The following is a 24,187-nucleotide window of genomic DNA, read 5'->3' as shown; positions in this document are numbered from 1 at the left end:
TGCACTCACCTTGATGCAGGCTCATGGGGGTGGCCGCCGTCTGCACTTCCTCATTACTGCGAGCCGCTGCAAAAGCAAAGGAAACCATTTTCATTACCACGGTCACGTTTGTATGCACTTAGCTTATCTGCCGCGCCTTGCGAAACCCTTGGAAGATCACTAGAATGTAACCAGGCGTCATTTTAGGCGATGAAAAGCTGAAAACATGTGTTGCAGATTGCTGGGTGCCCCAAAGTAAAGTATACCGAAGTTCATACAGTATGGCCCAAAATAAAGTATACCAAGTTCATATAATATTATCCAAACTGAAGTATATCGAAGTTCATACAATATGGTCCAAAATAAAGTATACCAAGTTCATATAATATAGCCCAAAATAATGTATAGCGAAGTTAATACAATATGACCCAAAATAATGTATAACGAAGTTAATGCAATGTAACCCAAAATAATGCATAACGAAGTTAATACAGTATGACCCAAAATAATGTATAACGAAGTTAATACGATATAACCCAAAATAATGTACCGTACTCGTATACGAAGTTAATACAATATGACCCAAAATAATGTATAATGAAGTTAATACAGTATGACCCAAAATAATGTATAACGAAGTTAATACAATATAACCCAAAATAATGTACTCGTATAACGAAGTTAATACATTATGACCCAAAATAATGTATAATGAAGTTAATACAGTATGACCCAAAATAATGTATAACGAAGTTAATACAATATAACCCAAAATAATGTACTCGTATAACGAAGTTAATACAATATGACCCAAAATAATGTATAACGAAGTTAATACAATATAACCCAAAATAATGTATAACGAAGTTAATACAATATGACCCAAAATAATGTATAACGAAGTTAATACAATATAACCCAAAATAATGTATAACGAAGTTAATACAATATAACCCAAAATAATGTACTCGTATAACGAAGTTAATACAATATGACCCAAAATAATGTATAATGAAGTTAATACAGTATGACCCAAAATAATGTACTCGTATAACGAAGTTAATACAATATGACCCAAAATAATGTACTCGTATAACGAAGTTAATACAATATGACCCAAAATAATGTATAACGAAGTTAGTACAATATAACCCAAAATAATGTACTCGTATAACGAAGTTAATACAATATGACCCAAAATAATGTATAACGAAGTTAATACAATATAACCCAAAATAATGTACTCGTATAACGAAGTTAATACAATATGACCCAAAATAATGTATAATGAAGTTAATACAGTATGACCCAAAATAATGTATAACGAAGTTAATACAATATAACCCAAAATAATGTACTCGTATAACGAAGTTAATACAATATGACCCAAAATAATGTATAACGAAGTTAATACAATATAACCCAAAATAATGTATAACGAAGTTAATACAATATGACCCAAAATAATGTATAACGAAGTTAATACAATATAACCCAAAATAATGTATAACGAAGTTAATACAATATAACCCAAAATAATGTATAACGAAGTTAATACAATATAACCCAAAATAATGTATAACGAAGTTAATACAATATGACCCAAAATAATGTATAGCGAAGTTAATACAATATGACCCAAAATAAAGTATATCAAAGTTCATACAATATGACCCAAAATAAAGTGTATCGAAGTTTATACAATATGGCCCAAAATAATGTATAGCGAAGTTAATACAATATGACCCAAAATAAAGTATATCGAAGTTCATACAATATGACCCAAAATAAAGTGTATCGAAGTTTATACAATATGGCCCAAAATAATGTATAACGAAGTTAATAAAATATGACCCAAAATAAAGTATATCGAAGTTCACACAATATGACCGAAAATAAAGTATATCGAAGTTCATACAATATAGCCCAAAATAATGTATAGCGAAGTTAATACAATATGATCCAAAATAATGTATAGCGAAGTTAATACAATATGACCCAAAATAATGTATAGCGAAGTTAATACAATATGACCCAAAATAAAGTATATCGAAGTTCATACAATATGACCCAAAATAAAGTATATCGAAGTTCATACAATATAGCCCAAAATAATTTATAGCGAAGTTAATACAATATGACCCAAAATAAAGTATATCGAAGTTCATACAATATGACCCAAAATAATGTATATCGAAGTTTATACAATAATGCCCAGAATAATGTATAACGAAATTAATACAATATGACCCAAAATAAAGTACATCGAAGTTCAAACAATATGGCCTTATGAACGTCGATATACTTTATTTTGATAATGTATACTGAAGTTAATGCAATATGACGCAAAATAAAGTATATCGAAGTTTATACAATATGGCCCAAAATAATGTATACCGAAGTTAATACAATATGACCCAAAATAAGGTATATCGAATTTCATACAATATAGTCCAAAATAATGTATAGCGAAGTTAATACAATATGACCCAAAATAAAGTATATCGAAGTTTATACAATATGACCCAAAATAATGTATACCGAAGTTCATACAATATGACCCAAAATAATGTATACCGAAGTTAATACAATATGACCCAAAATGAAGTTATCGAAGTTCATACAATGTGACCCAAAATAATGTATACCGAAGTTGATACAATATGATCCAAAATGAAGTATATCGAAGTTCATACAATATGACCGAAAATAAAGTATATTGAAGTTCATACAATATGACCCAAAATAATGTATACCGAAGTTAATACAATATGACCCAAAATGAAGTTATCGAAGTTCATACAATATGACCCAAAATAATGTATACCGAAGTTGATACAATATGATCCAAAATGAAGTATATCGAAGTTCATACAATATGACCGAAAATAAAGTATATTGAAGTTCATACAATATGACCCAAAATAATGTATACCGAAGTTCATACAATATGACCCAAAATAATGTATACCGAAGTTAATACAATATTACCCAAAATAGTGTATACCAAAGTTAATAGATACATGACATGTTTGGGAGGGGTGAAAGCGAGATCGATCAGCAACGATCTGGCAATATTCCTAATACTATTTTATCTTGTGCGTTTTGACAACTTACTACTGGTGAATCTAGTTACCTTCCAACTTCATCAAAAAAATATTTCTGAGAAAATAAAATCCAAAGTAAATAGCCAAACGCAAATAAAATGTCTTAGTCATCATTGATACAAAACATGTGAATAATACTTGGAGAAGTGTAAACACAATTACATCTAATATTACCAAAAATACGCTTCTATAGCCTACCATTTTTTGTCAAATATGACTTAATGCTTTGATATGGTAGAAAATCCATTTATATGACCAATAAAAACTGTCGTCATGTTCATAAAGACTAGGAATGTGTTTAATTTAACTTAAGTTTGTAAAAAGAGGCAGGATAAAAATGACATGTCACAGAAATCCGAGCGATGATAATTTATTTATTATTTATTTATTTTATTTAGAATATTAATGTGCGAAACAACAGCACAAGGCCAATTACAGTTTAGCACCAGTACAAAACGAAACAAAACAACAAATGATGATGAGAATGAATGATAGAAAATGACAATGAGATGAAAATACAATCAATATAATAGTATACATTACTCAATTGACCAAAATGCAACAAAATAAATAGCACAAATAATATTATTAAAATTAGTTCAGTGAGATAATTAAATGATGGCAATTAAATAAAATGTATTATAAATGAATTAATGAAACCATATAAATGAAGACAGGAATCATATAATTAATATTGTAAAGTTATGCAAATGACGAGAATAGTATGATACATATCTAACAATGGCATAAATAATAAAACTGACATAAAACTCGAAAAGTATTACTACACATTAAATGGATCCAAGTTCAATCCATGCAAATTAGCATATTTAATACATCTGCAGACCGGAGACAGAGATTTAGAATTCCTATTATAAAACAATTAATGAAATCTTAAACCATTAGCAGGAATACGAAGACTGATATTGCTTATGAAAGATTCACAATCAATATCACCCTTAATGACTTTACAAAAAAATAAATAATCAAGATCCTGACGTCTGGTGAACAAACTACCGCAATTGAAATATTCGCAATTAGTCTCATAGTTATAATCGGAATTTGGTAAAAATCTATAAGAACACAGGGAAATAAATTTTCTTTGAATATTCTCCAATTTAGCCGAGTCAGTGGAAGTAATGGAGTTCCATACAACAGATGCATATTCAAGCTTGGATCTAACCAATGTATAGTATAAAATTAATAAACACATAGGAGTAGAAAAAGAATAAGTTATAGACCTAATTAGACCAAGCATTCTTAATGAATGGGTATAAATATATTGCACATGATCATGGAAATATAATTTTGAATCAAGTAGAACACCAAGATCTCTAATACAATCTTTCCTAGTAATTACGACATTACTAAGAGAATAATTAAATTTTTGGGAAATAGTTTTCCGTGAGAAGGAAATAACAAAAGTTTTGGATTGATTAATTTTCATTCCATTTTCAACAGACCATCGTAAAATTGAATTAATGTCATTTTGAAGAATTTGACAATCAGCCGAACTATTAATTTTACGAAAGAAATAATAATAATAATAATAATAATAATAATAATAATAATAATAATAATAAGGGCTAGGATTTTGATGAAATTGCATATTTTTTCTAGTAAACCAGAAACATAGCTGCTTTAGTATTTATATGTTATGTGATAAACGCAGTGTTTTAAAACATATTTGTTAGGACATTTTTTTTTGCATTTTTTTACCTCTTATAACTCTTAAGAGCATTTTTATTCGGTCATTTTTGGGGCATTTTCATTTAATTTTGGCCATAAATTCCCATTATTAATGTAAAATATTATTTATTTCCTTCGATATTTTCTCCACATATTTTTTTTTCAATTAATACCCATTATTTTGTATATTATTTTAATCGTTTTTCTACACAAATATTGTCATTTTAACGTAGTACACCCCCATGTAATGGATCAGTCCAACCGCCCCTTCAATATAGACTCCTCTATACCTGCTAGTTCCGGATAAGAGTGGCCTTGTGGTGGACTACATGGAAACTACATCAGTTAAAATAATTAATTAAAGTGTAAAAGAAAGGTAAAGGTATCCCCGTAACATACCATGAAGGCACTTGGGGGGCATGGAGGTAGAGCCCCATGCTTTCCATGACCTCGGCACTAGAATGAGGTGGTGTGGTCGGCACCACGCTCTGACCGCCTTTTACCCCCGGGAAAGACCCAGTACTCAATTTTTATAGGAGGCTGAGTGAACCTCGGTTCCGTTCTGAAAGTTTGGCAACGAGAAAAAATCCTGTCACCACCTGGGATCGAACCCCGGACCTTCCAGTCCGTAGCCAGCTGCAATTAAAGTGTACTACTTAGAAAAATTATGTAAAATTAAATAAACTTGAATTTTGGTACTAGAATTTAATTTAATTACTAATCTAAACATTAACATTCCTACTGAACAAATTATGTAAGATCAATTTTAGGGCATTTCAAGGGCATTTTTGAAAGATTTTTAGATCATAAATGCATTGTTTTAGGACGTTTTTTCATGATTTATAGGTCATCAAAATCCTAGCCCTAATGATAATAATAATAATAATAATAATAATAATAATAATACATGGGAAGGAAGTTACAAGTGCATTCTTGTTGGTGCGTGCAAGTTAACACAAAAGACCACTGCACCACGGTGACGGTCGAGTGACCTAGACGGGCTGTTCGACACCCTCTACCGGCTAAGTGTATTATTAGCATTCTTGTCCCCGGAACGAGTTTCTTATCCTGGCTCCGTCAACAGTCAAAACCTGGTTATGATGTCATTATCATATGCGACCACGCATTCAGTTGCGTCAAACCGAGAAATCGTGATTTCACGTTACTGGTTATCCGTTACCGAGGGAGAATAACGACAATATAGCTACATGCGATTTTTACGTGCAGGGAACTGGGAGGTAGAGCTCCCATGGTTTTTACACATCGATATTTGATGGAGTTGATGAATGTTTCACCAATCCCGATTGTTTTTTATTTTGCGTTATTGCACACTGAGCGGCGCGGGGACGGCCTCACTGTAGTGAACTCAGTTTATTCCTACCACCCCTGAACGGAATTGAAATCCTCAAAGGACGAGTTTATCTGCGAAAACCAAACTCTTGAAATGGTGAAATATTTCAAATATCTAGGGGTGACCCTGCTAATAACCGGATTCACGTTCACCAGGCATATTGAGGATAGAACAGTCGAGGCAATCAAGGCCACAATGGGGATACGAAACCTCAAGTCCCTGTCACTTGGAACCTCAATTGCATTATTCAAAGTCGCACCAGTAGCATCATATGCCATTCAGATAATATGGACGTACCTGAGCTACCAAAACCTGACGAACGACGTCAGAAAACCGCAGAAATTGACCCAGCATTTTTCCGCACCCCAGCGATGAACGACGAGGAATGGAAAGCAGCCAACTTCGAGCTACGTCACCACATATTAATTACCTTTGTAATAAATTACGTAAAATAGTATATTATTTTGTTTTATTGAGGAACTAGCCGTCCCCGTGCGCTCCGCTGCACCCGTTAGAAATAAATATAAAGTAATTACATAATTAAAATAGGACGTTTGATCCCGGGAACATTCGTGTTTGATATAAGGATAAATCGTTTATTATGTTACTTAATTTAAACTGTATTTGGATAATTAAAATGCGATCATTTTGATCCAGAGACACTCATTTGGTCATAAAAATTATTTTAGGAAATACAGGAAACGAATGTACAGAATAGCCTATCAAGTTTTCTGTGCATAAGAATCTATTTTAATCTTACCTGTCCTCGATTCACTCAGAAGTTACTGTAATAACATTATAGCATTATGTCCATCTAGAGAAACTACACTTTCCAATGGTGAAATAATAATTAATTATACAAATCGGTTAATTTAGCTTCTGATATTACTGCATACAAACGCAGAAACATCTGTAGGCTATCTTTCATAGCTTTCGATTGTTGCTGTCCAAGGCCCTTATAGACGAAGTCATTTGTTTTTTTAATTCATTACACGGCCTTAGATGGCAGTTATTTTAATTTTAAAACTCATTTATCTCATTAAATATCAGTCCTATCAAAATTTTTCAAGGAATAAAACTTATCGGAAATTATTTTTAAAGAAACTTTTGTTATGTAACATTTTTCACAAAAATCAATAATAAGCGAGATATTTCGATCTATTTAATTCAGGCCCCCTTATAACTCCCCTTTTAAATAATGTATTTTGAATGCCATATACCCTAAAATCTAAGTTAGAACGAACTTAATTTATATTCCAATTTTCATCGAAATCCGTTCAGCCATTATCGTGTGAAAAGGTAACAAACATACAGACAGACAGACAGACATACAAACAAAAATTTCAAAAAAGCGATTTTCGGTTTCAGGGTGGTTAATTGTATATGTTAGGACCAATTATTTTTGGAAAATCGAAAATTACCAGAAAAATTTCGGCTACAGATTTATTATTAGTATAGATTACTTGTCAATAACTTTATTACGTACAATATATTTAACTTTATTTCAATCGGTAATTATGTATGGAATTATAGGATGGGGTAGCTCATTTAAATCCAATTTTAATCCACTTTATTTATTACGGAAGAAAATAATTAAAATATGTCTTCATAAACCTATTGATTTTCCATCTCAAAATTTGTTTCTAGACTTTAATGTACTTAACGTAAGACAAATTTATTATATTGTATTAATAAAATTCATACATAAAAATCGAAATAATTTTGAATTGTATTCTCATAGTTATGAAACAAAAGGTATGATTTCTATAAGATTGTTTGAACCAAAATGCAACACTGTTACAGTATTTAATCATAGTAGTAATTTAGGCCCAAGAATATATAACAAATTTATATTTAAATATCCTAATCTTGTCAATTCTAACAGTTCTAGTATTAAATTTAAAAAGTTATGTATGGATTTTATAAAAATTGAAAAATTTTAAATTTAAATTGATATATTATAATTGCCCAGTAGACATAAGACAAATTGTATTGTATAATTATTAATTTCAATTCAGTAATTCGCCCCTGAGCACGAGTTCTACTCTTTCATGGGCGAGCTAAAGTTTTTCTGTATATATTATATTTTATGTTATAATTATTAGCAAAACAATAAATAAATAAATTACACAAGGGGAGCAATCCATGGTTTTCACTACCGCATCGAGTACTAGAAAAGGTTTTCACCAGGTGACCAGTGATTGTGCGTGTGTAATCTGTGGACTGCATTGCCCGCTATATCATCTCTTTCATTGCTCACTAAGAACATCGCCGCTGTCGAATTACGCTAAGAACTGTGTACAATATACTCACAATACTCAATATACACAATGTGTTTATTAAATCTATTGTAACGGAATTGAAATCCTATGGAATCTTATATAGGCAACCCGTGTCTTCGATATGTCCGAGAAGTTGCCTCACACTTACGGCGCGTAAAGACTTTTGTACTTAACCTTGTCTTGAGAAGGACAGGTGAATCCAGTTAACAAAAGATCAAACTTGTTTTGGGAGCCCTAATTAAATTGTTAGCCACAAGGAGTAAATAATGCATTTTCTTTTAGTTTATAATAATAATAATAATAATAATAATAATAATAATAATAATAATAATGGCTTTATTTAACCTGGCAGAGTTAAGGCCGTAAGGCCTTCTCTTACACTCAACCAGGATTAAAACTTGCTTACACAGTTGAACATAAAACTGGATCGGAATTAAGTAATTACATACTGATACAATTTAGGTACATAATGAGATCAAAAGAGGTAGTTACATAAAATTTACCTCATAAAATAAATATAAACATAGTGAAATACATATTAATGTTGTTAGAATCAAATACGAATCACATAAAAACAGAAGCCGATAATTCAATAAAAAATGTACAGAGTAAAAATAAAAATAAACACATTAGTATACATATTAGTATTAGATTACAATTAAGTAGGATTTACATAATTAAACCAGAAACCGACAATTGAATAAAATGTACACAAAAAATAGATTAATAAAAAAAACAACAACACAGTGGGATAGTCTACATATTTGCGTTAAGTGATAAATAAACACGATTTAGATAATAAAAATAAGAAACAATAAAAAATAAAAATAAATACAGTGGAACACATTCCGTTAAATATTTGCAACGCGTTAGGTCTGGCATATCATCATAAGATATTTTTCTAATTTACATTTAAAGGAAATTAAATTTCGGCAGTCCTTGACTTCAGGAGGCAGAGAATTCCAGTGATGAGAAGTAGCAACAGTGAAAGATGAATAAAGAGATGATGTGTGGAGTGGTATTTCTAGCTTGTTATCATATTGTGACCGAGTATTTAAGTTATGATACCGAGAAAGACTGTGGAATCTGACAGATAAATAATGTAAAGTTATGTAATTTTATTTATTTTCTGGGTATTTTCGTGTCTTCTTTCAGTGCTTTATGCCTAACACTTACGGGAAAGGCCGATAAAGATCTCTGTTTTTCAGTATAGGACGACCCTAAACCAGTCACTCACTGCCTATCGAGAGTTCCTCATGGACTCGTCAGGACTCAAACTCGGGTCTTCGGTAATAGGCTGACGCTCTAGCGGAATAAATAACGTATCGTAAATACCTAGAAGTGGTTCCCACGCCCGCGATTCCGCCCTGCAAAACAAATGAGGATCTGTACGGTATGAAATGCATTAAGTCATCTTTCAAGTTGGAATCGCAGCATGCGAGCGTCTTCATGACTCATGTAAACGATTCCGCCGCGCCAAAGAACACAAACTGATGCAAGTAACGCGAGGAGCGCTGCAGGGACTCGCACTCTTAATGGCAGAGAACACGTGATGGACAAACATCTGAGCGAAGATGTTTCACTTTCATTGCAAAAGATGGCCACGAACTCGCTGGATTATTATTATTATTATTATTATTATTATTATTATTATTATTTTCATCATCATCATCATCATCCATTTCCTCCTCACGGAAAACTACTTGCCTAAAATTTAATTATTCTCTAAATAATATCATAATTACTAGGAAAGATTGTATTAGAGATCTTGTGTTTTACTTGATTCTAAATTATATTTCCATGATCATATGCAGTATGTTTTATGCCCATTCATTCTTGGTCCTTGTGAAACTCAAGGCATGGATAAATATATAATACGATGCGAAACTGCGGTCAGCACCATCTGGCGGCGGGGGGCTGAAATAAGATGATCAGCGCCCAACGTCGTAGGTGGTGAACATCAGAACTAAGTATTGGGTACATTACCCAGAGTTCTCTATTTATCCGTTCGAGATATTGCTCGAAGAGAAAAGATGGCAGACAGAAACTTGCTAATAAGTGAACATAAAGTGATACTACGTGTGTATATAAACAATGATGTTTATGGACATTGTAAAAAATAGTGTTGTTGAATGTATTGTAAAGAAATAGTAATATAATAAATTGAACTATCTAAGTAGTTCTTGCAGACTTTTCCATTGCGCTGTACAATAAATACCCAAAGAATACAATCCCAATTATCTAACCTTTTGCTTTATTTTTTGTCTCTGTCTGGTTATATTTTAATTGCGTAGTGTAAAATAAATCGTCTCTTTTATCTTCCTTTTGGCTCCGGTAAGAATTTTCAGTAGAAGATGCTGTGAGGAATAAAAATGTAAATTATTTTAAATTGGATTAGTTTTGAATATCGATGAGGGTGGGAGGGAATACTTTCTGCACAGTTTAACATTTTCTTCACCAGGTGCGCTGCTAAATGCATGGAGTAATTAGTTACTCTTTTCGCTACTTGGTGCGCTGCTAGATGTAATAACGTCCCTCCCCCCCAACAGGTGGCAGCAAGATCAATTTCTACAACAGCGCCTCTAGTATGTGTTATGGGAAACTCAGTAAGTTTCGCATCCTATTATATATTCATCCATGCTCAAGGGTTCAGTTCAACTCGATAAACTCCAAGGTAGAACTATAAGGGGTGTCCAGCTTCCAGGATTGATGGGTGTCCAACATAGGGGATATATTGCACATGTAAAAGTATAAAAATGTGTCTGGTTCCAAGAAAATATATTCAATATGATGGACAGGTGTCCATACATCATATACAGAGGTTTCACTGTAGGCCATTTATTCTTCATAACAAGTGAATCTGAGGAACAAGGAGCTTTACTAGGCCTACAACATATTTACACAAGACCTATACAGGGTGATTCACGAGGATTTACCAGCCACTTACGGAGCTTATTTCCGAAGACATTCTGAGCAAAACATGACATATAAACATTTGTCCTAATCTCAAGACCTTCAAAGTTACATTAATTTGAAGTTGTTAGTAAAATAGTTTTTTTTACTTAGTTTTAAGGGTAAAAATACGTTACAAATAGAGAATGAACTATTCAGAAGTATCATTCCTTTAATTGACTAGTGTTCTGAAGCTAAAAACGTGTTGTGAATTGCTTTGTACAGATGTTATTTTTCAATTTTAAACTAAAAAGACACCATTTTTACGCACTTATCACAAAAATTGTTACAAATCATTGGACTTTAGGAACTTTATTTTTTACATTTTAATTAGGCATCCTAATGTACAGTCTTAAAGACTTTACAGGAGTGGCGTGATTTGTAACAACTGTTGTGATAAATGCGTAAGAAAATGCAATTTTGTAGTTAAAAATGAAAAAAAAAAAAAAACCTGTACAAAGCAACTACGGAGTTCACAACACATTTTTAGCTTCAGAATACTAACTAATTAATGAAATGTTACTCCTGAATAGTTCATTCTTTATCTGTAATATTCCTTAAGTCTAAAACTAAAGAATAATGGTATTTTACAAATAACTTCAAATTAGTGTAATTCTGAAAATATTGAGATCAGGACAAACGTTTATATGACATATTTTCTTAGAATGTTTTCGGAAATAAGCTCCGTAAGGGACGGTATATCCTCGTGAATCACCCTGTATAACATTCACATTTCCCTACACTTTTTTGTTTTTTTTTTTTTAATGTAATTTGCTGTGTTAATTGAGTTTTGATGAAACAGTGAGGTGATGGTTTGACTTTCGATAATGATTTGAGAGGAAGTTATTGCAATATACTTTGACACTATTCCAACTTTTGTCTGGAAAGATTGAGAAGAATTACCAAGGAACACACTTTACATCGAATACGAAACCATCACTCGAGAATGTTTGAGGCTAAGACAGGGAGGAATGGACAGGCGACAGACAGGCATAAATAAACGCTTGGGAAGAAGGTGAAGGTTAATCACGCCTCCTGGTTTCTTTCTGTGCTAATTAGAACAATTAAATCCTGGCGGTCATGAGCAGAGCTAATAGGACGCGTGGGAGAGGACTGCTTACGTAATTTGAGCGGGTTCTCTGGGAGATCAAGAGGGTTAATGTCTTTTAAAAAGGGGACCTTAAATAATGGGACTTCTAACAGGATGTAACGAAGAATTTTGGAAGTATGGTTTGAAAGGAAGAACATGTACAGCTTTAGACATAAAACATTACCGCTCTCCTGTAGCGTGAATTTGTTAAGTCCACGTTCGGGAAGCGCCTGGTTCACACGACTAAAAAAGGATGTTTATTTTTCACCTAATTTACTCCTTGAATATATCTGACCTATAAACAGACAGAAAAAGTAACAAATAAACAAAACAAAGGAGAAACGGCAGAGTCGTGCATAAGAAATTCCTTCACGTGTAAACCTAAGTTCTCACAGAATCGACCTAGCATGCCTAGTACTGTATTAAGGTATATGTACACCTTTACATACAAAAAATTTTGTTTTGTATAATTTTGCTCTGTAAAATTTTTATACAATTGAGAATGCTACCAGAGAGAGGATGGAGTGAACAGATCCCTTGAAGTTATGTCGAAATTGTTTATAAAAATTATTTTGTTTATAATTTTGACATGCAACTTGAAACATGATAGCTCATGCAGTTTTTAAGATAGAGCCACAGTTTTTTCACTGTTTTATAGCTAAAACTATTCTTTAATGCCTGGCATAGAGCTATTTTTTTATTTTTATTTACATTAATTAAATATTACCATATATGTAACTTATACTAATATTTTATGTTGCATAAATCATGTAAAAATCCATAGATAATTATTAACTATATTAATGTTATTTTACTCATTGTCAGGCACTGGGGGACATTTCAAGCTTCAAAATGACACCAATATCTTCTTGGTATCACCATATTTGACTGAGATATCATGTTTAAAAGAATTAAATATTCTAAAATTACTATTTACAGGAAATGAACCACAAACTTTCAGAGCCTAGAAGACTGCATCATCATATGTCACCCCTTAAGCAGCTTCATGTCGGTCCAGTTTCAGCTTCTTTCTGCCTCTCAAATATCTCCTCCTTGTTTTAACTTCAGGTGTTGAATGTTTTTTTGGCATTTTTGTCCTTATTTTCCATTGATGCAACAAATCCTGCGATGGTGTTTGTCCCAGGGTTTATGCCCATCCTCCTCAGAATTGTAATTTCTACTTTTGGACTCTTATTAAAATGACGTACAACATCACTGACACACAAATTTACAGTTTTATGACTAACAGTAAAAGATTATAAATTACTTCATTATGTAAAAAAGTTTTTTCAATCTAATGATCATGCCCAGATATCTATGCATCTATTTCGGGACTAGAAAGAAGTTTATTTTACAAGCAATGCTGGACGAGGGGGTTGACTGCTACGAAGATCACTCCAAAAGTAAGTGAGCGTGGCTGATGACGCAGCATTTTGGAAAATGGGACTTACCTGAAAAACCATAAGGCATAAATCGAAAATTCTTATATCAAATTAAAGAGGAGAAAATTCTCGATTAAAATAGTTATATTTTGAAAATTCTAATTTTTCATCATTTTTTGCGTTTTGTGGGTGTACATATACCTTAAAAGATCTACCACCGCAGGCAATCCATCGTTCGGGGAATCTGATGTGTCACCTGACGGCTAAAATGTATAGGGGCTCCGTCATGCTGGAAGAACATGCTCATCCTTGTAGTCAAGGGAATTACAAACAGCTGTTTCTCTACACCCATTATGAACAGTGCTGCCCCCAGACGATCTCAGAAAAGCGACACCTACTATTCCTTTGTACGTAATCATTTGTTATTCCTTGTAAGCCTTGCTATACGTAACATTCAAACAGATGTATCTTCACACCCATTAAAAATAGTAGGCCTACATTTGTATTAACTCTTTTTACTCAGAGTAGTCCATACTTTCACCCCTTAAAATATTTACTATTCCTCCTGAATCACTCTGTATAAAACGAATCAAATATCTTATCTATGGCATTGTCTGTTTTGTGCAATCCCAAAAACAAGTTATTTATATATATTATTTTAATGTATCGAAGTACATATGATATTTCCATGCAGATATTCTGCGTCATCATACGATGAAAGAGTAATGGAACGGAGAAAAATTCTCTCCGGCGCCGTGATTTGAACCCGGGTTTTCAGGTCTACGTGCTGATGCTTTATGGACTAAGCCACACCGGATACCCACCCCGGCGTCGGACAGAATTGTCTCAGATTAAGTTCCAACTCTTGAGTTCCCTCTAGTGGCCGCCCTCTGCACTACGTCATAGATGTCTATGAACGTAGGACTGAAGTCCACACATGTGCTGAGGTGCACTCGTAATGAGTGACTAGTTGGCCGGGATCCGACGAAATAAGCGCCGTCTTAAATCAAGAAGTGATTTACGCATATCGTATAGTTTATATTATTTTAATGTACCGAAGTACATATGATATTTCCATGCAGATATTCTGCGTCATCATACGATGAAATAGTAATGGAAAGGAGAACGGGTTCAAATCCCGGTGCCGGAGAGAATTTTTCCCCGTTCCATTACTCTTTCATCGTAAGTTATTTATAGTTTAGTATCTTATTAAATGATTTCATTTATGTATGTATTTTGAATAATACTTCAAAGAAAATAAGCTGAAATAGTAATATCATTCACAACGTGATTATGGAACCGATTTCTTTTTTAAGGTGCTCATTTAACACCGCTGTATCGACTACTGGGGTTATTTAGCGTCGATAAAATTGTATTGTATTTAGTTACATTCCATGGTATTTGTAGATCACATAACGGCTAAAATATATATGTCAAAAAAATCTTAATACAGAGTGTCCTAAATTGATGTAAACCCATTTTGAAACACTATTTCTCAGCAACGAGATGAGACAGAAATACGATTTTTGCAGTTTTGTATTCCTTAAGCCCACACATGTTCAAAATGGCCTCCTTCCGCCACAGTACACTCCCAACAACGACGTACAAAAGAGCGACATACCAACTGGATTCCAGGCATGTTCAATCTGGACTCTCAGTTCCTCCAGTGTTCGTGGTTTTGTGGCGTGCACTGTGTCCTTTAGAGTTCCCCATAGGTAGAAGTCTGGAGAGGTTAAATCCAGAGATCTAGGCGAGAACTCCGCAGCACTTCCTCTTCGTCCTATCCATCTCTGGGTCGTCCTCATTTAGTGCGTGAACAAGTCTCGGAATGTAAGGCTTCTATTTTTGAGCTCGAAAAATTCGATTAACACTGGATTTACTGATACCAATCTCACGAGAACATTGCCTCTCATTGACTTCTTTGGGGATTGTGCAAAAGCCTGCATGACTGCATCAACACTCTCGTTATCGGTGGAACTTCTCTTTCTTCCGCACCGCCCTTTCAACATATCTTGCATCGTTCCGTTGATTTCAAGCTTTCTTGTGATAGTTAACCTTTTTGGTGGTTTGTTCCAAATTCAACCCTCCAACGTCGTTGAACCTCAACAACATTCTCCACTTTCCAATAACATTTCAGTATCCGCTTACGTTCATCGAACGATAATTGCGCCGCCATGTTTGTGTATAAACAGATGAATATTTTTTTTGTATTTTTTTAAATCCTTCTTTACAAGCATGTTCCATTACAAAAATGCAATACTACATGCTAATAGACTATACATTACAATATTGCTAACTCTTCCGAATACAATGTATACACATTATTGCTAGCCTATTGTACTTTCCCTAAATTTACTATTTACAACGTGTTAACATCTATGCTACTGTTGAATCTTTTAAATACTTTGTACAACACTATTTTAGTACCTATTCCGTTTTGCTATTTACAGATAAAAAAATGAATACTACTGCTAATCATTTTAAAAACTATGTTTAGAAATATACTATTTAATAAATTAACCTACTTTCCCTAAATTTACTATTTACAACGTGTTAACATCTATGCTACTGTTGAATCTTTTAAATACCAAGCCACCGGCGTGGTTCAGTCGGTTAAGGCGCTTGCCTGCCGGTCTGAAGTTACGTTCGGGCGCGGGTTCGATCCCCGCTTGGGCTGATTACCTGGTTGGGTTTTTTCCGAGGTTTTCCCCAACCGTAATGTGAATGCAAGGTAATCTATGGCGAATCCTCGGCCTCATCTCGCCAAATATCATCTCGCTATCACCAATCTCATCGACGCTAAATAACCTAGTAGTTGATACAGCGTCGTTAAATAACCAACTAAAAAAAATTTTAAATACCTTATACAACACTATTTTAGAGCCTATTCTGTTTTTATGTTTACAAATTTAAAAAAAATCTATACTATTAATACTTTTAAAAACTATGTTTAGAAGAATACTATTTAACAAATTAACCTATTTTCCTTACATTTACTATTTACAACGTGTCAACATCTACTGTATGCTACTGTTGAATCTTTTAAATACATTGTACAACACTATTTTATAGCCTGTTCTGTTTTTCTATTTACAAATTTAAAAAAACAAATGAATACTATTGTTAATTCTTTCACAATCTATGTTTAGAAGTGTACTATTTAACAACTTAACCTATTTTCCTTAAATTTACTATTTACAACGTATCAACATTGTTGAATCTTTTAAATAGATGAACATGTTTCCATGCTTTCCACTACCTTCTGAATCATAAACTGCAAAAATCGTATTTCTATCTCATTTCTTTGCTTTGAAATAGTATTTAGAAGATTGTATACATTAATTTGGGACACACTGTAGTACTAGAAAGTTTTAATTCATAGCCACAATCGATGAAATTAGTGATAGTGAGATGGTATTTGGCGAGATGAGGCCTAGAATTCGTCATAAATTACCTGACGTTTGCGATACAATTGTGGAAAACCTCGGGAAAAAACCCAACCAGTCCACACCTGTGGAGTAACGGTTAGCGCGTCTGGCCGCGAAACCAGGTGGCCCGGGTTCTATTTTTATTTTATTTTTATTTTAGTAGATTATTTTACGACGCTTTTTCAACATCTAAGGTTATTTAGCGTCTGAATGAGATGAAGGTGATAATGCCGGTGAAATGAGTCCGGGGTCCAACACCGAAAGTTACCCAGCATTTGCTCATATTGGATTGAGGGAAAACCCCGGATAAAACCTCAACCAGGTAACTTGCCCCAACCGGGAATCGAACCCGGGCCACCTGGTTTCGCAGCCAGACGCGCTGACCGTTACTCCACAGGTGTGGACCCCGGGTTCGATTCCCGGTCGGGGCAAGTTACTTGGTTGAGGTTTTTTCCTGGGTTTTCCCTCAACCCAATATGAGGAAATGCTGGGTAACTTTCGGTGCTGGACCCCGGACTCATTTCACCGGCATTATCACCATCTCATTCAGACGCTAAATAACCTAAGATGTTGGTAAAATGTCGTAAAATAAACTACTAAAAAACCCAACCTGGTAATCAGTCCATGCGGGAATCGAACCCACGTCATGGGCATATGTATATGAGAGAGTGGATGTCACCTTCATTGGGCGTACACTTCTGCAGTGGCTCAGAATTACGCAGAGGTCTCTCTCTTCCTAGCACCGGAGTTGAGAATGCGTGGATATCTGCGTACAGGTCGGCATACTTGTTGTGGGTCAGATCTGACTGGAATCGGTTACCTAGATACTGCGGCAGCAGCTCATCTGTTCACCTGATGGTGGATATCTCGGGCCGTTTGGAAGTCCAACTTAATTTGTATTAAGATATGCACTCCCAGCGGAGCTATCGTGCTATAAATGTCAAATATTTGCAACTCTCAGTTACATTACCACAAATATAGGCCCCAAATTAAGGAGTCAGATGTCCGAACTTCGACTTTCGTGGCATAGATGGCAGACACGTACGTGCAAAGCTCCGTGACTACAAACAACAAAACAAATGAATACAGATGGCGTTTACTTTCACTTCAGGAATTACTGTAAGACTACCAAGTGTCTGGTATTACAGAGTCGAGTCTTAAAATAGTTTCGACGAGTGAAAAAAAAGTTTCACGTGAATTATTTCCAAGTCCATCTGATACTGAAACTGTTTTTAACATGGCCCCCTTGTATAGTCCAGGTCAGTTTACTTCATATACTAACGGTGAAATCTAACCATTTTTCCGCATTACTACGTATGCTAGCGGATTGTGGTGATTTTCTATTTTGCAAATTCAATTTTCTTGTGCCAACTTCGTTTTGAATTTCGATACTTTCAAATACTACAAATGCTAGTGATTTTGTAACTGGTATGTTGGCAGTTGAGACAAACGTTGTCGGTACTGGAGTTCCATGAAATTGAAATTGTACTAGATTTCTGAGCCGATTACTGGAAGCTAGTGAAATTTGAACGTACCAATAATTAATTAATATCAGTATTAATATTTAATACATAATAGTTATTTTATGCGTTGCGTTGTGGTTATAATTCAAGACTATAGTCAGGTAAGTTTTCGGAGTTAATACTGATAATTTCAGGTGGTCAAACAAAATACGTTTTTAGGTTAGGTCTCGTGAATCAATTGTTTAGTCAAACCAATGAATTTCATATTGCCAGACAAAATACCTAACATGTTGATCCCTCTCTCGTATAGTTTGCCTAAAAAAAGTTACAAATTATTGAATTACTTAGAATAACCTTTCAACATAAAGGTAAAGTATGGTAAGTAAATAAGTCACTTCGTAGGATCGTGTGATATCTGGTAACAGTTGGCAACATTGACAAGACGGCAATATTTGTTGTTTAGGAACTGTTCTTACGTGACCCTCACTATATATATATATATATATATATATAGTGTAAACGCCTGAAATAAAGAATCATCAACATATATAATTACGTTATCGTTATTGTTGGAATTGGTTATATAAAGACACGACATCCTGGATGTCTCCGTTGGGATCGCCTTCTTCCGCTTCTCGCCGCGCTGACCTCTATTTCGTTGAGCCACCCTCTCTTCCCAGCTCCTGCATATGCCCACAATGTAATATTATAAAAGCTGCCATACAGTCTTACACCTCAATAAATAGCTAGCGCCATGCTTATTCCTGTTTTTTTCCATAGTAACCATAGTAGCAATTAATTTTATGTTTAACAGAAATGTAAATGTTTAACAGGGAAAATAAATACACTGCTAGTTCACAGGGCTAACGGCTGCATAGCTGGGTACCTAGTTCTAACAAAGTGGACTGGTACACTAACATGGAGGCACGAGACAATTACTCTGCCGTTATAATTTCACTTTGGCTCCACCCCTATCTGATTGATTCATTGGGTGATTTCTTTCAGAATATGCTGCGATGTACAAAACTTTTTTTAAGGGTTTAGGTACAACTTACAGCAGTAAAATTTTTGGAAATCAACTTTTTTTTTCCATTACTGTATCATGTATAATAATGAAAATTAGAATGTGTAGAACGTATAAAAATGAAAATTAGCATCTGTAGAACACTCTCCTTCTGCTGTATGAAAAAAATATTTTTACGATTAATTTTTTTTTTCAAAATTCAAAATGGTGGCAATTCACTGTGCGGTGATGAAGCGTTTCCCTCACAACCAGGCTTCGGTCCTGGGCACAGAAACGCATGAAGTTCAGAACGCACGGACGATAGTGCTGTGTTGGTCGAGTGGAGTGGGAGATGGAGCGCGCCGCTACTTCGTGTCTCAACATGTAAACAGTCCGTCACAATACGGCACAAGATTTTTTATTGGGTTATTTTACGACGCTGTATCAACATCTAGGTTAACGGCACAAGATATATTTCACCCTGTACAGATGCAATATATACAGTACATTCCTAGTGTAGACAATTCTACCATTAAAGTATTAACGTGAGTTGTAACCTTCAATCAGGTGTCCCTACGCCGAAGCCTGTTACACGTACCGCAGCCAAGCAGCAATACACACAACGGTAATGCACATTACGGACCCACCTGTGCTGTTGCAGTCGGGTCATGACGTCATTTATACTCCGTGTGCTCTAAACCTCATTCTGGGTACTGTGTGTCCCTAGGCTGAAGCCTGCTCATAACTCACTAACTTTTTAACTTTTTCATGTTCTCTCTTTTATTTTATTGCTGAAACTCATGTTTACAATACCATGCTCTTTCAACTACATTCTTTAATCTATACTAATAATAAATCTGTAGCCGAAATTTTTCTGGTAATTTTCGATTTTCCAAAAATAATTGGTCCTAACATACATAATTAACCACCCTGAAACCGAAAATCGCATTTTTGAAATTTTTGTTTGTATGTCTGTCTGTATGTTTGTTACCTTTTCACGCGATAATGGCTGAACCGATTTATATGAAAATTGGAATATAAATTAAGTTCGTTGTAACTTAGATTTTAGGCTATATGGCATTCAAAATACTTTATTTAAAAGAGGGGTTATAAGGGGGCCTGAATTAAATAAATCGAAATATCTCGCTTATTATTGATTTTTGTGAAAAATGTTACATAACAAACGTTTCTTTAAAAATGATTTCCGATAAGTTTTATTCTTTACAAAATTTTGATAGGACTGATATTTAATGAGATAAATGAGTTTTAAAATTAAAATAACCCCATCTAAGACGGTGCAATGAATTAAGAACAAATGACTTCGTCTATAAGGGGCCTTGGACAACAACAATCGAAACAGGGGCTTTGGACATTAACAATCGAAAGCTATTAAACATAGCCTACAGAGAATGTTTCTGTGTTTGTATGAAGTAATATCGGAAGCTAAATTAACCGATTTGTATAATTAATTATTATTTCATCATTGGAAAGTGTAGTTTCTCTAGATGGACATAATGCTATAATGTTATTACAGTAACGTCTGAGTAAATCGAGGACAGGTAAGATTAAAATAGCTTCTTATGCACAGAAAATTTGATAGGCTATTTTGTACATTCGTTTTCTGTATTTCTTGAAATAATATTTATGTACACTCATTTTAATCTCAGAGAATTAACGAACAACGAGAGTGTATTGATTTAGTATGCAGTAATAGTACGTTAGCTTAGCAATCCATTATTTTATAATTCAAATTTTAACTATGCTCAATTGAATCGTGTTAATATACATAAAATATATATGCAATAAATGCAATGCAAAAAAAATGGGTAATGAGCGAAGCAGATTATCTTGCGCTGTTGTAAAAGTTGTTCCCTGGATCAAACGTCCTATTTTAATTATGTAATTACTTTATATTTATTTCCAACAGGTGCAGCGGAGCGCACGGGTACGGCTAGTAAATAATATTTTTTTTTTTATTTTGTGTTAAAAGAAAGTACTGACATTTGACCATTTTTATATGAATTTATATTTTATCAGACAATCTACCAAAGGTAGAGAAGTGATTTTGCATCATATTGTAGATATGACATCCATAAATACACACAAAAAATTTCGTCACAAAATGTTGGATAGTTTTTGAGTTATGAGGGAAACGCTTCATCACTGCACAGTGAACTGTCACCATTTTTAATTTAAAAAAATATTTTTTTTTCTTAAATCGTGATTTTTTTTTTTCGTATAGCAGGACAATGTTTTACACATACTAATTTTCATTATTGTACAGGATACAGTAATGGAGGAAAACAAATGTTTCATATTTGCAAAATTTTACTGCTGTAAGCTATACCTAATCCCTTAAGGCTGTCGTCTTTTCAATCAGCATTAGCCTAGATGATATATGTAACAGATAACTCCTCGCTACGTTAAAATCGGCAGCATTTTGAAGAGAACAACCGCCAGGATCGCCACCCGTCCGGCGTAAACGAACACGAGATGGCAGGACAGTCGCTAATGCAATTCAAATGGGTATTAGGACGTGACTCCGTATGTAACAACTAGATGGCAGCGTAGTAAACCTGACAAAAGTTGTTAACCTCAGCCTATAACCCCGACATATCTGTTACATATATGATCTAGGGCATTAGTAACAGTAAGGATACCAATCTTACGCGCTTGCCCCCACGTTCCATCCCCACCAAGATATATCTCAGCTACTCATCTTTCTCACTGTGAATTGACCACGAAACCATAGTGCAGACGGAAATGCTGTATTTAGATCAAATTTTTAAAAAAATCCTTGATTCCATTGGGAATCGAACCTGCAACCTTTGCTTTTGTAGAGTAGCTTCTTAACTCCTATGTCACTACAGGCCTCTGTATATCTTACTGCCCTTCACAATTTCCGGTGTAATTCGCTAAGATTTGAACTCGGTCTTTGATCGGAAAGTTGAAGTGAACGGTTTGGCTACATTTAATAACTTCTAATTATTATTATTATTATTATTATTATTATTATTATTATTATTATTATTATTATTATTATTAGTTCATGATCGTATTAATGGATCTGTAGATAATGCAAGAAGTCCTTTCCCAAAAACCGTCTTTAACCCCCACAGATAATAATAATATGCGTTACAAGAGCGGTATGTTTAAGTTTTCATGTTCGAGCAAAAGTTTGAAAAAGCAAAACGTAGTTGAGCTTTTTTAATTTCCGAGAATTGAAAGAAAACATACCGCTCGTGTATCGGACATTATTTTGTGCGAAGATCGTTTATTACATACCTGAAAGAGGAATTTCTAATTAGTTGCAATGAAATCTCCATCTTGGTTTCTGTTCAATGACGGCAAATTTGCAAAACAAAAATATCTATCGTCAACATTGTTGCTTTAAAATGTTTTCTGTGTTTACTATACTCCAGCAGGCCGTGATATACGTCTGTCTTCCCCCCCCCCCACCAGTCTATGATGAGTCTGGAATCTTGTTGATTTTTTTCACGGCTTCCTTAATGTTACGTGCAGCACGAATGTAGTAACTTTAGTGGAGTAGTAGACTTTACTTAATTTTTGCAAATATTTAAAAACAATAATTAACAGTGCAATTTAGGTGAAATTGCAGTGGTAAGTTTCCAATTTATAATTATTACTATATTGAACGTCTCTAAAAATAATATGTTAAAAGCCTAAAGCAGTAAAATCAATATGTCACTTAAGCGGTAAGAAGAGGGAAATTGTTATGTGTGTTAGGTTGGGAATACTGAATGTGGAATTTTAGACTTTCCGCGGATTGGTTTTGTGCGGAAACCAAGTAAATACGCACTATCTCGCACAAATAATTATTGTGACTCGCCGATTTTTGAACCCTTGTCTCCAGCTTGGAGAACCGACAGTATTTCTGTTGGACTTAGTCTTATTTCTAGTCTGTCTTAATGAGTATTTCCTGACTTTGAAATGTGTGAAAACATGACAAGACATCCATCCACTTTCACGCTTAAGACAATGCATCCGTGACCCCTGTGGGTCGCAGTCACTGGATGGCAAGGTCAGCTGCTGGAATGCGTGGAATGCAGACACTTGAAATTCTGTCCATGCCAACTGGACTGTGATGCGCAGATCTTGTCTCTTTATGATTGACAAACAATAGAATGCACAGTTCCAATAACCGATAGTGCTTTGTTCCCTTGGCCTTTATTTCTGGCAGAGACTTCAGTTTGCATTCCGGTGGGTTTCAAGAGGTGGAAAGACGGTCGGAGCGCGTAACTCTTAGACATGACTCGGTTCATTGGTTTGTATTAACCCCAGATTTCCAAGGACACATTATTTTCATTGTCAGTGATGAGCTGTAACTCGAATTGTGCAAATCAGGTGACCAGGGTTTAAAGCCCAGGAAGGAAATTATTTACTTCCATCCCTTATTTTTTGTGTGATTGCGTTTGTCTTAAGGGTATGCGCTACTGACTT

General features: G+C 34.3%; 1 protein-coding gene and 1 long non-coding RNA gene across 2 annotated transcripts in view; one reads left to right on the top strand and one right to left on the bottom strand.

Moving 5' to 3' along the window:
* LOC138700979 (leucine-rich repeat flightless-interacting protein 2) overlaps window positions 1-24,187 on the top strand; it is a 238,267-nt gene that overhangs the window by 84,960 nt on the left and 129,120 nt on the right. The gene's annotated exons all lie outside the window — the stretch shown is intronic.
* The window catches only part of LOC138702181 (uncharacterized), a 79,908-nt gene that overhangs the window by 35,799 nt on the left and 19,922 nt on the right, over window positions 1-24,187 (bottom strand). The window contains exon 2 of the long non-coding RNA XR_011332794.1: window positions 10-66. This is a non-coding gene — a long non-coding RNA (uncharacterized lncRNA). The remainder of the gene's footprint in view (window positions 1-9; window positions 67-24,187) is intronic.

Source organism: Periplaneta americana, chromosome 6 (genome assembly GCF_040183065.1).
Source record: "Periplaneta americana isolate PAMFEO1 chromosome 6, P.americana_PAMFEO1_priV1, whole genome shotgun sequence".
NCBI lineage: Eukaryota > Metazoa > Arthropoda > Insecta > Blattodea > Blattidae > Periplaneta > Periplaneta americana.
This window is presented reverse-complemented; position numbering and strand designations above follow the sequence as displayed.